Below are 17,534 nucleotides of genomic sequence, written 5' to 3' on the forward strand. Positions count from 1 at the left end.
CCCAGGCAAAGCAAAAGGAGCAAGATGAACCTTGAGCTTCTGACTTAAACGTCCTGAAAAAGAGTCTCCATTGCTTTTATAAAATGGGAAAATTATCTTGGCTTCCAAAAAATAGGCTTAATATTAAAATAATAGATTGGTTGATGTTTTGAATGCAAGTAATGAAAATGAATACACGATTAAAATGTGAATGTTATGTGAGGAAAATGGGAGATTAACATAAAATTTTAAGTAGATGTCATGGAATAGGATTGTCTGCCAAGGAAATTTAAGTACTTCTGTGATTTTAAAAAGCAAACACCCGTCCCCTTTTTTGGTATTATTATTGAAGATTAACTGTATCTGTAGCTCAATTTGTTAGACAATGAGGAATTATAGGAGAGAAAGAATCTCCAGTTCTCAAATTGCTGTATTAATTTTAATGAACAAGAATATGTACCTTTTTGATGTGATGTAATTGTGATTAAAAAATAGTTGCAGGTGATGTTTACGATGTGTCAGGTGTACTATTCTGTGGTAATTTTAACTTTCCCATTCTTTTATAGATGAAACTTCTGTGTACTGAGCCACAAGTTTTTCAGGCTTTTTTATATGTAGCCTTTCATTGCATGTTTCAGCAACCAAAATAAATGTCCTCTCACAAGAAAGCAAAGAAAAAAAAAAGTTCAGTACTTAGAACTGACAAATGTATTGAGGAAAAGACGAACAACCCAGGAGAAAAAGAGACAAAAGATATGAACAGGCAAATCACAGGAAAACCAATACAAATGACAGATGGATAGATGGATGGAGATAGACAGGTAGATGGTGAGACAGACAGACATTTCATGTGTGTGTGTGTGTCTATGTGTGTCTGTGTGTACCGCCCAATAATAGTGAGGGAACTGTAAATTAAAACCATAACAAGACCTGCCCCCAACACTTAGTAAAAGTTAAAAAGTCCAACAGCACCAAGTGGTGACAAAGGTTGTGGCACATGGCACACTTCTACTCTGCTGGCAGAAAAGTAAATTGGTACCACTCCTCTAGAGAAGAATTTGGCATCGTCTGGTAAAATTGTGGTGTTGGTAAAGATTTTAACATACCATGGACTGACAGAAGAAAAAACTAATCAGTCTTACAAGAAATACAACCAGAATGCTCCTTCAAAGCGATGATGGCAAGATCTCACCTTGCTTACTTTGGACAAGTCATCAGGAAAGACCAATTGTTAGAAAAGTATTTGGTAAAGCAGAGGGTCAGTGAAAATGAAGAAAATTCTCCATAAGATGGATTGACCCAATAGCCACAACAATGGACTCAAACATACCAAGAATCATGAAGATAGCACAAGACCTGGCAATGCCTTGTTCTGTTATACATAAGGTCGCCATGGATCAGAACCAACTTGACGGCAGCAAACTGCAGTAACACCGAATACACACAGGCTCTACTACCCAGGAAGTGCACTCCTCAGTACGTGTGGAACCCTTGCCCAGGTGCACCTAGAGAATGTGCACAAATGACCATAGCACGATGGTGATAGCAAAACAGAAAACAACCTAAATCACTATCCACAGGTGACCTGAAAAGACACACAAATGCAAGAACAGTGGAAATGAGTTAGCTGAATCCACCCATTCCAACGTAGATAAATCTCACAAACATAATTTTGAGCAAAACAAAAGTTCGAAGAAAATAAACAACATGTTACTACTTATATATAGTTTTAAAACATCCAAAACAATACTGTATCTCAACAGCTAACTTAAAGGTTGGCTGTTCAAACCCACCCAGCAGCATCGCAGAAGCAAGGCCTGAAGAAAACCCTGTAGAGCAGCTCTACTCTGTAACACGTGGGTTCGCCATGAGTTGGAATCCATTTGACAGCAACAGGTTTGGTTTTGGCTTATATTCCTAAGGGTGCATACCATGTAGTAAAAGCATAAATTAATGTAAGGGAATAGCAAAAGCAGGTTACCTCTGGGGAGGTCAGGGAGAATCAGCCCAGGAAGGGTACTCAGGAGGTTGGTAGCATATTATTTCTTAAGCTAGCTGGGGGATTTATGAGTCCCCATTGTAAGTTCTACTTATGTGTTAAATATTGCATAATTTACACCATTTCAAAGACCATGCTTTCTTGAAGACCATCTCAGCCTGGAACAGATATGTTAGTCTGAGACAAGAGTGAATTGTTAGGAAGACAAAGAGTAGGTAGGATTATTGTTCCCATTTTGTAGATGAGAAAGCTGAGGCTCAGAGAGTTTATGAGACTTGCCCCTGGTCACGGCTGGGAAGTCATGGGTTTGATACCAGGGCCGGGTCACATCCGCACCCTCTTTCCTACCTCTTCAGCATCCTGGCTCTTGCCTGCCACACTGAGTTCTCCTCAAAGTATCTTTGGACCTATGCCCTTGAAGTCCGTCCTCTACCACACATGGGCCCGAAGACATTCATTTATACATTTCACAAAAGTTTATGAAGATCTACTAGGTCCTGGGGGTTCGGCAAGACACCAGGGACATTGAGTTTGGTTTCACACAGCTCATCTCATCAGTCTGATGGGAAATACCAGGGCAAACTTTTTTTTTTTTTTAAACAGACAAATAAGCATCACCTAAGTATCGATGCGAGGGCAGTGGGCCCAATGGAAAGTAAAAGGTCCGCATTGGCGAGAGCGGGTGGGAATGAACCTCCCTCCCACCCAGGTTTGCCAGCGTGAACTGTTTTTGCAGGTGGAAAAATGACTACATTTCAATCAGGATCAAATTCCGGAGGGTTTGCCAGCGTTCACAAGTGCCCACATGGTACAGAGCCCTGGCTTGGCCAACTTCCTACTCAATAACCTATTTCTACACGTCTGTGGGTATTAAGAAAATAAAATGTAAGATAAACTCAGCCGAAACCCAAATGAATGGATTCGTTCCCATTTTAAAGCCGTTTGAGGGTGTTTTATAACCCACGCTGTGTATCTTTTACACATCTATTTTAAATACTGCAAACTTAATGATCGTGATAGAATATATAAAACGCTTTATGAAATTCCATCTCCAAAATCTCAGCAAAGTCTAGGAGGTAAAACTGTACAGTCGAGGCCGTGGGGCAGCAATGGAAGGGGGCCCGGATTGCATTCCATCGGTCCTCTTCTGAACAAGGAGCAAGAGCTAAATACCCTGCTCACCTTCCTTAAGGTTGCCTCAATTCTAAACCTACCTCCTCTGTGGAAATACAGGGACTTATAACTTGCCAAATGCAGTTTAGTGACAGTCAGGCTACAAAAACTAGGATCGGCTTCTGTTCTGTGGGAAAAGCCTTCAGCTATACTTAATAAAGCCAGCTAACACCTACTTTGGGCCTGGCACTGTTCTAAGCACTTTACATATATTAACTCATTCTAGCTCATCCACAGCCCTGTGAAATGAATACTGTCCTATTTTACAGATGAGAAAACTGAGGCTACTTGCCCAAAGACACAGCCAGTAGGTGGCAGAGCCGGGATTTGAACTCAGGCCCAATGTGTACATGCAGCTAAGAAGACAGTGGCCCACTTTGGACAAGCACCACATCTACTTTCCTTTGGAGAAACAACGGCAAACAGAAGAGCTGCTCAGCTTTTCCAGCAGGTGGTTTCTCATGCAAACGGGGGGCTCCAGCCCACCAGTCTCCTGTTGTTGTTAGATGCCGTGGAGTCGATTTTTGACTCATACAGACCCCATGTAACAGAGTAGAACTGCCCCATAGGGTTTCCTAGGCTGTAGCCTTTACAGAAGCAGATCGCCAGGTCTTCCTCCCTCAGAGCTGCTGAGTGGGTTCAAACTGACAACCTTTCAGTTAGCAGCCGAGTGCTTAACCATTCTACCACCATACAGTCAATATAATACTGACCCCTTTCTTCCTGACAGCCCCTAAGATGTCTGAACAGAAGGGTGGCATGTATGAGTTTTTACAACTCGATGGCATTGGGTTTGGTTTGGTTTGGTCTGCCTTTTATCATTCAAGACAAAACATTTTAAGACGTTAATACTCTCCTTCCTGGCTTCTTGCTCCGCAAACTCTCAGTGACAGAGGCGCGTCCTCTCTTCTGGGGGTGAATACAAGATCAGGTCAAACCCTGTGGAAATTTTGAGAGAAGATTCTTCACAAAGATGCTCAAGTTCGGCGGGGACTTCTCTGTGAGGGGAGTAACTCTATTGTGCCTGTGCTATGCCCGATACTACACCTGGCACTGATGTCGTTGTGATGTCATTTAACCCGTACCATCATTCCACTGGAAACCCTGGTAGAGTAGTGGTTAAGAGCTACAGCTGTTAACCAAAAGGGCGGCAATTCAAATCCACCAGGTGCTCCCAGGAAATCCTATGGGGCAGTTCTGCTCTGTCCTTTAGGGTAACTATGAGTCGGAATCAACTCGACTGCAACAGGTTTTTTTTTTGTTTTATCATTCCATTGTACAGATTTGAAAACTGAGGCTCAGAAAGGCAAACGTTCCCGATGCCAGACAGCTGATTCGTGGCCGACATGAGAATTGAAGCTGGGTCTGCCTGAGTCCCACCTCAAAGATCCTTCCACGGGTTCTCTCTGGAGAGAAGAAAGAGGCTGGAGGCACAATTGATGGCAGCTCCCCTTTTATCATTTTTTCATGGTGGACTAGAAACACAGCAGCAGCAGCACCACATTGGTGTCTGGTTTGCATAAATTCTAAGGCGTCAACTTACCACTTCACCGGGCATGTCCTGGGTTTGGCGACGGGCCCACTCTCTACACATAGGGAACCCCTGTGAGCAAGCATTACACAAATAAACTTTTTTCCCCCTAAATTTCCCTGTTTCTTGCAGCTCCTGAGACAGTGCACCAATACGTCTGTAATTTTTAAGTCCACAAAGGAAAGTCAAAGTATAACAAAAGCATTTTCGGTGTTCAGCTGCATCCTAACCCTTCTCTTGCCAAATTTCTGAACAGACCTGGCCCTGATATTGGGAGCCCGGAAGAGAAATGTCTGTGCAAACACTTGGGGTGATGTCTCACTGGAAATAGGAAAATAGGATACAAAACAGTGACAAGGAATTGAAAATAAGGGGGCCAGGAAAGCTCAACACACCTTCCTTCCAATGTAGGCCTGGAGTCTCTGGTCAACTGCAGGTAATGCAGAAATCACTATTAACACCAATAAGTTAGAACTAATCAAATACCATCATTTTACGAGTAATTAAATTCAATACTTAAAGCCAATTAATTTATTTTACAATACCTGGAAGCCAATAAAATACTATTGAAACCAATAAATGCTTTACCTTTGGCATAACTGCAAGGCAACTGGGATACTGTCAAGAGTGTATTCGAGAGTAACAGGATCACGGACAAGCGAGGTGAGAGATCTTGGGTCCCCACCGCTCACTGGCTGAGTGACCTTGGGCGAACTGTTTCATTTCTCTGATCCTCAGTTTTCTCATGTGTGAAATGGGAGCACTACGTATGACGTGAAGCTGTGGAAATGGTACAGCACCCTTCAGATGTGCCACGTTGTAATTCGAGAACGTTGCGGTGTTTTGAAATGTTCCTTCACAGCTTATAAGTAATGTGGTGACCGTGGTGTCCAGAGGTAGAAAAGGGTTTCCACCGAAGCCCAGTCTTGCTTGGCTGAAGCAGCTTCATGGACAACCGTGTTAAGAAGGATTCTGAGGCTGCCTCTAAGGTCAGTGAGATGGAGCTCTGAGATCGATTAGCAATGTCTCCCAGAACTATGAGGCTATTTTCTTTATAAGAGTCTCCAAAGTTGAGACCTTTGGTAACGTGTTCCTGGCCTTGGCAATTCCTGACAGGAAATGTTCTCTAAACAGGTTGAATTCTTGTGAACTTTCCAAGGAAGGCCTGAATTCCAGCCTTTGGATTCAGGCGCATGGAACAGGCGGTTTCCCCTTTCTCGGTCCTCCTGCTTTTCCAAACAGGAGGCCGAGATGAGCAGTCCTCAAAGAATTCTTCATGTTCACACAGGAGGGCCAAACGTCGACTTTCCCATCCGCGTAGAGGTTGGTTTTGGGCCGCGGCCATGGGAATCACTGAGCGCGCTGTGACATTCTGGTGGGCTCCGCCAACACTGGCTTCACTCCGCCAGGAGGGCTCAGCTCCCCCTGGGCCCAGACCCCAGCCCCAGTTCACAGGCCCCATCTAGGCCCCAATCTCCAAGGCCTGTGGGGCCAGCCCCATGCTGAGCAGTCCATGGAGGCCTGTCTGTTTGTTTGAAATCGGACCTCACAGTCAAGACTCCTTGGAATGTATGCAGGGTGCTCGCAGACGGCTGTCGGTCCTGAGCTCAGGAAACAAACGGTGGGAAACACTGGCAAGGGCCCAGGTCTGCACCATTGCTGCAGCCTGCAGCGCCCCTCGGAGGACCAGGGGGCCCCCAGGACAGAGGTCCTGCCCTTTAATCTGCAAACGAGGAGCCCTGGTTCCCTCGGCCAAAAAGAAACCCATGGAGGAAGCATTGGTTTTCTCATTTCACGCCTCAGGCTTTTCCGCAAGGAAGGCCGTGCTGCGTTTCTGGAGATTGCTTTCATCTCTGCTTTTTCCAAAGGCACAATCTCTGGACCTCCTGTCTTAAAGTAACAACAGTATCAGCAACGGCAGCAGTAGTGATAACGAGAACCCTCCCACTTAGTGAGCATTTAACCCAGACAGCCTGTGCCCAGCAGAAGGGGCTTTCAAAACAGTTCGGGACCCCCCCATCAGGATGCACTGGAGCAGGCTTCAGGGGCCCCCACAGTGCTCAGTGTGACCCCCTAGTCCCTGCTTCTTGAGGAGGTCATGAGGAGTGGTCCTGGGGACATGGAGGCCGGCATGGGGGGTCCTGGGCAGCGGTTACTCACTAACCAGTCAAGGTATTGGGGTGTTGCCTGAGCATCAGCCCCAAGTGGTCTCCAAAATGCCCCAACACTTCAGCTCTGCCCCAGGCATGCACCACCTTCCTACCAAGCCCCTTAAATCTGGGCTGGGCTGTAGTTGACCAATAGAATACAGGGGAAATGACATTTTTCGATCATCTGGGCCCAGGTAGCGAGAAGACCTGGCAGCTTCCCTTTCCTCCCTCTTGGAGCCCTGAGTCTCCAGTGGGAAGCCCAGGCCACCTGGCTGGGGAAAGGGGCCACACTGAGGAACCATTCATCTAGCTCGGCCACAGCCTCTCCCTCCCACTGTTCTCAGGGAACCTCGAGACAGTGAAGAATAACCCAGCTGAGACTTGGCCGGCCCACAGGACCCTGAGATACAATAAAGGTCATTGCTTTAAGCCACGATGATTGGGGTCGTTTGTTACACAGACCTAGACGCCCATCACGGCACCTGATTTGCATTCCCTTATTTATTGTCACCACGACCTGTGAGGTACATGTTAAAAAAATCATTCTGCCCATTGGAACATCTGGGCCCCACATGAGACCCCGTACTGTGCAGCCTCAGCAGACTGCACACCCACCATTTTGGGTGCTCGCCCCACCATCTGTCCCACTGCCTTCTCATGGGAAAGCCTCCTTGGCCCCCGCCACATGCTGAGCGCTGTGGGTATATTTAGCTGCTGGGAGACTTCTCAGGGTGGCATTGTTGTTCCTGGACCAGACCCGGGGCCTGCCAGCATGGAAGCACTTCCTCACTGCCCACCCTCATGTTTTACACACTCCTACCACAGCTTCCTCGGAGAAGCGTAGACGTGGTATAACGTTTATGAGTTTTATTCCTGCTGGTACTAATGGAACTGGAAAAAAAAACTCACTTTTTTTCCCCCACTGGAAAATACTTTTCCGTATTTGTCTTTGTTAGGAAATCTCCCCAGCTTTTTTTTTTTATATATATATTAGCTAATTATTCAAAACAAAATTGCCCGGTGAAACCAAACTTATCCCACAGAGAGCAAAGGACTTTTATACCCACTGAGCAGTTGTTCATCCCCCAACCCAGCTCCTCCGTCCCTGGGCCCTTGTGAGGGGGATGGAAGCCAATGTGAGCAGTGAGAGGCAGGGAAGAGAAGAGAAGCAGGCCATGCTCAGCAACCTTCCACATCTCTACCTGGCCCCTTATTCTGATTCTCTGTGCTCATCGTTCAAGGATCTGCTAGACCACCACCTCTGCCAGGAAGCCCTCGGGGAGCACTCCTGATCCTTCACGCTCTCACATCTTGGTTGGTGCCTTCATATAACCCTAATCACCTGTCTGTAATCCAATCACCCTTTGTAAGTCTTGTCTCCTCAGCTATCTCCTATGCTCCAATGTTCCATCATATCTCATATATTTCTTCCATATACCACTGTCATCGCGGCTCAGGACACACTTGGAACTCAGACACCATGCCTGGTGAGCTACCTGGATTATTTCATTTCATAGTAGACGTGGTGATATCTTCATTTTACAGAGGAGAGACTGAAGCTCCAAAAAGGTGAGCCATCAGGCCTAGCTGGGATGTGAGCCCAGGTGGCTGAGGTGAGAGCCTGTGTTGTCAATCATGTTGTAATTAATCCATGACTCTGTATTTTTAATCACTTCATAGATGTGTGAAAGCTGGACAATGAGTAAGGAAGACTGAAGAAGAATTGATGCATTCGAACTATGAAGCTGGCAAAGAATATTGAATATACCATGGACTGCCGGAAGAATTAACAAATCTGTGTTGGAGGAAGTATAGCCAGAATGCTCCTTGGAAGCAAGGATGGCGAGACTTCATCTCCTTTACTTTGGACATGTTATCAGAAGGGACCAATTCCTAGAGAAGGTCATCATACTTCGCAAAGTAGAGGGTCATTGAAAAAGAGGAAGACCCTCAATGAGATGGATTGACACAATGGCTGCAACAATGGGCTCAAACATACTCACAATTGTGAGTATGCCACAGGACTAGGCAACGTTTCTTTCTGTTACACGATTCTTGGTCGAGGACAAACTGGCACAAGCCCGTAGGGGAGCGTATTGGCCACACAATTCCAACCCAGCAATTCTCCTTCTAGGAATTCATCCTACGTAAATCCTTGCACAAATGCACCAAGATGGAAGCACAAGGAGATGCATTGAAGCACGACTTGTAATAGCAAAAGACTCCACTCAACCTGAACGTTTACCCAAAGGGGATGGCTAAATAAATTATGGTACATCCATACAAAGGAATACTGTGTAGTTAAAAAGAAAGAAATGGAGCTGTAACATGAAAAATTGGCCGTGATATACTGTTGAGTGAAAAAAGCAGGTTACAGACCTGTGTATATAGTATAATCCCATTGGTGTAAAGAATTACAAATATCTCTGATTGTTTATGGAGACATTGGAAAATCTAGAAAGACATACACTAAATCCTGGCCAGTGCTGACCTGGATGGCAAGCAATTCGGGAGAATGAGAAACTTTTATGTTTTACTTAGCTTTTATATTGCTAGAAATGTTGCCGAGGGCTATATCATTTTAGGCAAGCAAACATAGCCTTTCTTTACTTTCTGTTATGAAAAAATTCAAGCATATGCAAAAATAGAAAAACAAGTACAATGAACGCCAAGGTACCCATCACCCAAGTTTCAGCCTTAAAAATTAGCAATTCAGGCTCAACTATATATCCTTTCTATGTCCACCCATCCACATGGTCTCAGAGTGAATTCCAAGCATCGTATCATTCCATCTACAAATAGCTCATTATGTATCATGAAAAGACAAGGGCTCTTTTTATTATTATTTTTTTTTATAGTACCATTATCACACCTTAAAAATAATGAGAATTTGTTAATATTATCAAATGTCTAGTCAGGGTTCAATTTTCCAATTTCCTGTAAGTATTCTTCTGTGACTCTGCCCCCTTAGCCTCAGTTGATTGGTCCCATGGAGCCCATATGAGTCAATATGACCCAATCAGAGTCTTATCTGAGATTTTTCATGGTTGGCAGCCATCTCCACCCCCATGTAGAGGGAGCTGCTTTGGAGAGAGAGACAAGAGAGGGCATGCAGAGGGAAATGGATATAAGATGTCTCGTGATCCCCTGGCTGAATTGCCAGACTTGGGTACACTCCTGCCTTTCTTTGGCTTAGATTTCATCCTTGCAGTAAATTCCCATTTTCCCTGAGTTTCGGTTGAGCTGGGGCACACTCCCTGAGGTGAGGGAAGAAAGGTGCCCAGCAGCTGGCCCTAAGCAGCCATCTCACTTGTAAATTCAAGCTGTGTTAGAAAGCCAGCTCCTGCTCCTGTATTTGTTCAGGAGGTAGGGGTGGGAGTTGGGGGCACTTCTTAGCTCCAACCCACCCAACACCTGTTAGGGAACACTGACCCCATTGCAGAGTCTGGATTTATGCAGACTCTGTATAACACCTTGTAAAGAGGACGCTGATGCAGAAGATTAAAGTATGCCATTAAGTAAGTTATTTTATTTCTTCTGAGACCCGAGGAACATTGAGCAAGAGTGAGGGACCCCGTTACCGAGGGCGCGCTTCGCCTCTCATCGGCAGCCCCTGTCAGCTGGCCAGGCTGGTTTATAAGGTGCAAATGTTGAGGAGGAGCCAGGCCATGCTGGAGGGAGGCTTGGGGCAATCACGGGTCTAAATGGAAAGTCAGTACCAATAAAACCTCGGGAGGCCCTGACTCCTGGCCCCAAGGGACCATGATGCCCTGAGTGGGGCAGGAGGAGGATGACCACTGCAGAGCAAAGGACAGTGACCCCACGAGTAGGCTGAGTTCTGGCCTACCTTTCCGCCTGCTCACTTTTGGACTGGTTCTAGGAGATCCCTCGTGGCTGCAGGGGACAGAAAATCATCAAACTAGCTTGAGCCAAAATGTGGGATTGGTTGTAAGATGACACGGGTATCTCTTGGGACATTCAGGTGTCACAGAGGGCTAGAACCAAGAAATTAGAAATTAAGGTAGACACTCCAGTCTCTCTCTCTCTCTGTCTCTCCACACACCCCCCACACTTTTTCTCTGTCTCTCTCTTTCTCCTTCTCTCTCTCCCTCCCTCTCTTTGTTCTCTCTCATTTTCCTCTCCCGCTCTCTCTCTCTCTTCCTAATGATCACATAGGCTCCTCACGTTCTTGGGTGTCCTCTGCCTCTTTCCCCACTCTGGACACACTTTCTCTGGCTTTCTATGCACTCAGCAGGATACGAATGCCCCAAGGCTCCCATATTATATGCCCACCACTCAAGCCCCCCTCAGAGAAGTGTCTCTGAAGCCCAGATTTCTAAGTGAGGGAATATGATTGCCTGTCTGGAGTCAAACACCCATCACCTGATCCAACTAACAATGGCCAGGTAGCCACACGATGCACCGTCTCCCTGTAGGTGGGGACGACAGTCCTCAGAAACACAGAAGCCAGTAGTTGGGCAAATACCACAAAAATGAAGGAACTAAGTTGTATCAATCAGTAACAAGAAATTTCAAAAACATGTGGAATTAAACCAATTTATAAAATGGCTACAGTATACTGTCTACATGAAGTTTGAAAAATATACAAAAAAGAAAGAAAATCTCCTGTTGAAGGTCACTACCACAAGCCCTTCCCTGAACATCCTGCTGCGTCCCTCGGAGTATCTGGGCTTTTCTTTTAGAGTAAATATCTCCGTTTGTGCTGTGATATTTACACACGTTTCATTCTTCATTGTGACTTGGAAGTTCCAACAGGCAGACAGTGCCTATGTTCTATTCACTGCTGAATTCCCAGCATCTACGGCATGGCTCAGGAAACCCTGGTGGCATAGTGGTTAAGAGCTACAGCTGCTAACCAAAAGGTCAGCAGTGCGAATCCACCAGGTGCTCCTTAGAAACCCTGTGGGGCAGTTCTGCTCCGTCCTATAGGATCACTATGAGTTGGAATTGACTTGATGGCAATGGGTTTGGCTTTTTGGTGATTGCATGGCTCAGAATAGAGAAATATTTGTGGATAGGGAGGAAGGAAGGATGGAATATATATATCAACTCTGTTTCACAAATGCTCTTTGAACCAGCTTTGCCATCTTACTGTCTGCCTCACTAAATGGTCAGTAAATCTTGGACATGCTCACAACTTTTTGGAAGGTCAAAGTTCAGCTGGACCTGAGGAGGTGAGGCAGAGACAGGAGGACAGGCCCCGTTCCCACCAGCATGGCCACACACATATTGGTCAGCCTATTGACTTGGTTGATGCCCACATTTTGAATGTTACTACTGGCTGAAAGTAACATTGGGTGGGAAGACATACGAGCAGGAATGGGGACAGGGCTTTAAGAAAATGGGTTAATTTGGCTCCAGTGGAAGAAACCACATTGCAGGAAAGCGGGCTGGAAGAATTTGTAAGGCTAAATAAATTACGGTGTGTCCAGATGATGGGATACTATGTATCATAGGCCAGAATGAGTAGACATGTCTGTGCTGATACAGAAAGAGTGCTAAGATATATTAGACATATTCTACATATAAAAGTAAAGAGCCCTGATGGTGCAGTGGTTAAGCACTTAGCTGCTAATCGAAAGGTGGGCAGTTGGGACCCACCAGCTGCTCTGTGGGAAAAAGATGTGGCAGTCTGCTTGCATAAAGATCACAGGCTTGGGAACCCAATGGGGCAGTTCTGTTTTGTCCTATAGGAGTTGGAATTGACTCTACAGCATTGGCTTTTTAAATATACATATCAACTGCCATCAAGTCAATTCCATCTCATAGTGACCCCCATAGTGTTTCCAAGTCTATAAATCTCTACGGAAGCAGACTGCCACATCTTTCTCCCATGGAGGGGCTGGTGGTTTCGAACAGCCAACCGTTCACCATCCCTGGGTGGTGCAAATGGATGAGTTCAAGTCCACCTAGAGAGGCACGGAAGAAATCAGCCAGCCATTGAAAACCCTGTGGAGTACAGTTCTACTCTGACACACATGGGGCTGCCATGAGACCCCACAGCAACTGTTTGTTTTTTTATATATATACATAACAACCTAAGATATATTGTTTAAAAAGCAGCATGGGTAGAATGATACCATTTATGTCTAAAACTATGTAGATACAGATGTAAATATAAATTGACTCTGTATTTCTGGAGCCCTGTTTGCACAGTGGTTAAGAACTGGGCTGCTAACCAAAAGGTCAGCAGTTCAAATCTACCAGCTGCTCCTTGGAAGCCTATGGGGCAGTTCTACTCTGTCCTATAGGGTTACTATGAGTCCAAACCAACTCGATGGCAACAGGTTTTTTGGTTTTATATTTCTAGAAAAAGGTGATAATGAAAAATTGTGCCAAACCTCGTTTGGGGCAGAACCTTCTTGCATGATGTCATTCACAACCTCCTTCTGGAAAGAAATCTCCATTTCTGATAAAATGCTTAAGAGATTTTCATATATACTTCAAGTTGACCATCAGTTGAGAATCAATGACCATTAACCAGTTTTTCTTTTTTCTTGTATCCAGGCTAAGGATTTGGGACAGGGAGAGGGCTTTTAGTCTTTGCTTTATGTGGTTTTATAATCTGAATTTTTTGCAGTTGGCATGTATTATTTTATTAGACCAACTTTTTCTGAGTATCTAAACATGTATCAAGGCCAGGTTGTAGACAAGCGTAAACGCCCTGTGGAAGTATCTGGAAAGTATCAAGCAGTATCCGGGAGCCAAGAATTTTTGAGTCAAGAATGGTCCTGGGCTAAAGTATCATTTTTAGAGGATTTACCTTGAACTAGTGATTTCCCATCTCCTTACTTGACTTTGTTCTACTAAGCTTCTCCTAAGGTGAAGTTTGGAAGTTATGATCTTTCCATCTAGATATTCAGAATAAATGACTGTTAGCAAAAAAAGGGGAAACACTTTGAAATGGGCAAAAAGGACCACTGGATGTGCCTTCACTGGACTGCTGGCCATTGCCTGGCAAACCTTCCAGAGTTCTCAGATTTGGGGAAACTCTGCCCCTTCTTCTTTAACTCAGCAACAACTCTGTGTTATAGAACTCTGATGGTCACACAAATGAGCCGTGCCCAGAGAAACACAACCAAGCCCATCCTGTAGAGATACAGTTAATCTCCTGTAGAAAAGATGGTTTCAAACATTACATTTTTTTCCCCTGTAGATAGTAACATTTTTTCCCTATGGATAGGAAGATTACATATATGTGGGTCTGTTCTTCAGTCTCCCCTTGAACCAGTTTTAAAAACTGGCCATCCACATCTGGCTGTGGAGTTGATTCGGATTTATGGCAGCCCTATGTGCGTCAAAGTAGAACTGCGCTCCACAGGGTTTTCAATGGCTGATTTTTCTGAAGTAGATTGCCAGGCCTTTCTTCACTGGTGCCTCTGGTGGCCTGGAACGTCCAAGCTTGCGGATAGCAACCAAGCGCGTTAACTGTTTGCACCACCCAGCAACCCCTTTAACATCTTAATAGCTCGCGGGTGTGCTAAATCAAATCCTTTGCGTGTGTTCCTTCACATCTGCGTGAGGGTTGTTATTTCACCTTTTGGAAAATATATTTGCACATGACAAAGCCAGAGAAGAAGAAACGAGATTGTGGCTCTGCTGCGCAGTTATCGTCTAAGCGGAGGGAGATGGGAGAGGACGATAATTTAGGGCCTGATTTTTTTATTATGGAGCATGTCAGGAAGCCAGGGCCGGAAGGGAAAGCTGTGATGTGGAAACAGTTCCGGAGTCAGCTGGGCGTGGAGAGACGGGGGCTGCTCCAGGTGTGACAGAGTGGCTGGGGGTGGGGGCAGACGGGGAAGGATCACGAACAAGGGAAAATCTGATTATCAGATGTGCAGTAGCTTACAGACAGGTTTCTGTAATTATTCGAGGCTACACAGGACAGAAAGAATGAAGACAAATGAAGAGTTGAGGAGGTTGGGTGTGGTAAAACTTGTTATTCTTGTATCTGAACAATGAGGTGTTTTCTTAAAAGATAATCAGATAAGGAACAAAAGGGAGACTTGTTCTAAACTGCACCCAAGCCCATGATAACACAATGTTTGCATTCAATTGAGAGGCTAATGAAATTACAGGTCAGCCATCGGGAGAGCAGTGTTTGCCTGTTCAAGTGTGCTTCTTGCCCACACACAAGGGGAGGGCTATGTTTTGAGTGATAATAGTGCAGAATGGAAGGGGGAGGCATGCGCTTTCATGAGAAGAGCTGGTCTCCCAGGACCTTCTCTGTGTGGACGTGACCTGAATGAGGAAGAATGAGGAAGCATCCGGTTCCCTTCTCTGGACTTGGAATGGCTTTGGATGTTGGATCTGGTTGACAGAGGACCAGGCTGTCACAGGGGCAGTGGCGATTCAGTGGCAGAATTCTCGCCTTTCAAGTGAAAGACCCGAGTTCTATTCCCAGCCAGTGTACCTCATGTCCAGCTGCCACCTGTCTGTCAGTGGAGGCTCGCGTGTTGATATGATGCTGAGCAGGTTTCGGTGGAGCTTCCAGACTCAGACAGACTAGGAAGAAAGGCCTGATGATCTTTTGGTCCTCTTCTGAATGACTAATTTCACTCAGCATAATGTTTTCAAGGTTCGTCCATGCCAAGCATCAGCCCATGAAAACCCTATGGATCACAATAATCTGATCCGCCACCAATCATGGGGATGGCACAGGACCAGGCAGTGTCTCCATGCACACAACGACGGCAGCTCATGACCACAAAGGACTGTCACGCAGCCTGGCACACTGCACTGGGCAGGGACATCCAGGCAACAACCTGGGCGGGTGCTCTGCTCCATTCCATCACTACCTCTGCCAGGTTGAAAGAGATTCTCCTAGACTGACTCAGCCAGTACAGAATCCGATTGGACTAAGGCTTCAGACTTAAAACTCCTGCTTTAAAAAATACGTAATACAATGCCATGCACTTTAACATACAAGGAAGAGAAGCGGCATCACATTCTCGTTAAACCCAGAGTTTCGGAAGTCAGGGTTCAAATTTTTTACTTTGGATTGGCACATCTTTCCGCACCTCAGGTCCCCGTCTGTGGGGTGGGCACCTCCCAGGTCTGATGGATCAAGTGAGGTGACGCCTGGGATGCCCTCAGTGTGACTCCTGGCTTACTTGAAGCTCTTAGTCTGTGAGCATTGAACTTTAAGATGATGATAAAGATTAGTAGCGTTAAGGTAAAATGCAAAAATTGAATATAATTGTTGCCGTGGGGTAGTGGGAGATTATCAATCTTTTTTTTTTTTAAGTTGTCTTGGATTTTGTCACTTTGTAGTCCTTTCATTTGTAAAATGAAATAAGACTTGGATTCTGCAGGGAGGGTAAGAATAATAATTTCTATCATATTAAAATAATGACATGCAGCACTTTCTATGTGCCAGGCACGGTCCGAACACTTGAAATGTTTTCTCCGGTTGAATCCTCACGACAGGACTATGTGGTGGGTGCTTCCCTGACCCCCATTTGACAGATAAGGAAGCTGAGGCCCAGAAGACACTGAGCCTGCCAGGAGGAGAGGGCAGCAAGTGGGACAGGAAGCCAGCAGTCCAGCCCCAGAAAGGGAGGCCCCTGTGTACAGTGTATGGGTCAGATAACAGGGTTAGGTGGGAGGGGTCCCACATAGACCAAGATCTTTCCGGCATAACTGGGCCATCAGTTCACCAGGTCTCTTGCCTCTGAGCCATGCTAAGGGGTCCCCAGAAATGCCCCCAGGAAGCCTTTGAACTTGCATGAAGACCAAATCTGTTCTGGTGGCCAGAAACCAACTCCATCTCACAAGACACAAGAAAATTCCCAGCTTCCCTTACTAAGAAAAATTAAACACCATATGAAGATAGCAACGCCCTGGTTGGGCTGGCAGTGGGTCCACCGTGGGCACAGGAAAGACAGATTTCAGCTGACGGACGGATGATCTCCAGCCCAGGGACAGCCTGTGCCAGCCCTCAGGTAGAGGGCCAACTGATTAGTGAAGTCCACCGCAAGGCCCTCACCGGCCCGGGCAGCTTCAGTGCAAGCCGTTTTCCACTTGCACAGGAAGAAGCAGGCAGCACAAGCTGGGGAGAGCCTCGGCTTTGGGCAGCAAGAAAGCAACAGGCTGGGAAGGGATGGTTGGGTTCAAGGACTTTATCAAGGTTGCCCTCAACATCGTGCAACCATGGCACTACCCAGGTAACACTCGCCAGCTTCCAGGCACGGTGCCTGCCTGGGGGCCTGGAAAGAGTTAGCCAGTGTCTGCAGATCCAGGGATGAAGACAACCCCAACAAACAGCGTTTGGGCACAAAAATTCCACTTCTGTGTCAAGCTTCAGGATGCCTGGGCTCAGTGCAGCCAAGCTAACAGAAGGGCCTTTCATTAGACTCTCAGGAGAGATTTCCAAAAAAGAAAAGTAGAGTCTTTCAAAAAAGAAAGTTCAGCCCTCAGCAAAACTGCTTTAAAAAAAATTTTTTTAATCAATTTTTGTGGTTTCAATAAAAGCAAAGGATTTTGTGGTTTTCCCTCAAATTTTGCACCATTTTCCATAAAAACAAAAGCCAATATTTGAAACCATTTTTCCCTAGTAAGAGTGGCAACACGTTTGCCCAGGGACAGTTTCTTGGAAACATATCCTTGCGGCATTCCAGCTTCGCCATTGCTCTGGCTGCGCCTGAGAAAACCATCAGTGCGCCGTGTGCGGGCACATTCC

The sequence above is a fragment of the Elephas maximus genome, chromosome 21 (assembly GCF_024166365.1).
Source record: "Elephas maximus indicus isolate mEleMax1 chromosome 21, mEleMax1 primary haplotype, whole genome shotgun sequence".
Lineage (NCBI taxonomy): Eukaryota > Metazoa > Chordata > Mammalia > Proboscidea > Elephantidae > Elephas > Elephas maximus.